The 1088-nt window shown below is 41.9% G+C and overlaps 1 protein-coding gene across 1 annotated transcript in view; it reads right to left on the reverse strand.

The window, feature by feature from the left end:
• The window catches only part of ugcg (UDP-glucose ceramide glucosyltransferase), a gene marked incomplete at its 5' end in the record, with an annotated part of 4849 nt that overhangs the window by 2844 nt on the left and 917 nt on the right, over positions 1-1088 (reverse strand).

Genomic DNA, 1088 nt, shown 5'->3' on the forward strand with positions numbered 1-1088 from the left:
TGGGACGTCCCGAAATACACCTAAACACAGGTTAGCATTATCATATGTTAGCACTTATAAACACAGGTTAGCATTAGCATCTGTTAGCACTTATAAACCGTCACGTTAGCAGAGATGTAGGAGCGAGGGTGGGACGTCCCGAAATACACCTAAACACAGGTTAGCATTATCATATGTTAGCACTTATAAACACAGGTTAGCATTAGCATCTGTTAGCACTTATAAACCGTCACGTTAGCAGAGATGTAGGAGCGAGGGTGGGACGTCCCGAAATACACCTAAACACAGGTTAGCATTATCATATGTTAGCACTTATAAACACAGGTTAGCATTAGCATCTGTTAGCACTTATAAACCGTCACGTTAGCAGAGATGTAGGAGCGAGGGTGGGACGTCCCGAAATACACCTAAACACAGGTTAGCATTATCATATGTTAGCACTTATAAACACAGGTTAGCATTAGCATCTGTTAGCACTTATAAACCGTCACGTTAGCAGAGATGTAGGAGCGAGGGTGGGACGTCCCGAAATACACCTAAACACAGGTTAGCATTATCATATGTTAGCACTTATAAACACAGGTTAGCATTAGCATCTGTTAGCACTTATAAACCGTCACGTTAGCAGAGATGTAGGAGCGAGGGTGGGACGTCCCGAAATACACCTAAACACAGGTTAGCATTATCATATGTTAGCACTTATAAACACAGGTTAGCATTAGCATCTGTTAGCACTTATAAACCGTCACGTTAGCAGAGATGTAGGAGCGAGGGTGGGACGTCCCGAAATACACCTAAACACAGGTTAGCATTATCATATGTTAGCACTTATAAACACAGGTTAGCATTAGCATCTGTTAGCACTTATAAACCGTCACGTTAGCAGAGATGTAGGAGCGAGGGTGGGACGTCCCGAAATACACCTAAACACAGGTTAGCATTAGCATCTGTTAGCACTTATAAACACAGGTTAGCATTAGCATCTGTTAGCACTTATAAACACAGGTTAGCATTAGCATCTGTTAGCACTTATAAACACAGGTTAGCATTAGCATCTGTTAGCACTTATAAACACAGGTTAGCATTAG

This window comes from Micropterus dolomieu, unplaced genomic scaffold, assembly GCF_021292245.1.
Source record: "Micropterus dolomieu isolate WLL.071019.BEF.003 ecotype Adirondacks unplaced genomic scaffold, ASM2129224v1 contig_2284, whole genome shotgun sequence".
NCBI classification, from domain to species: Eukaryota; Metazoa; Chordata; class Actinopteri; order Centrarchiformes; family Centrarchidae; genus Micropterus; species Micropterus dolomieu.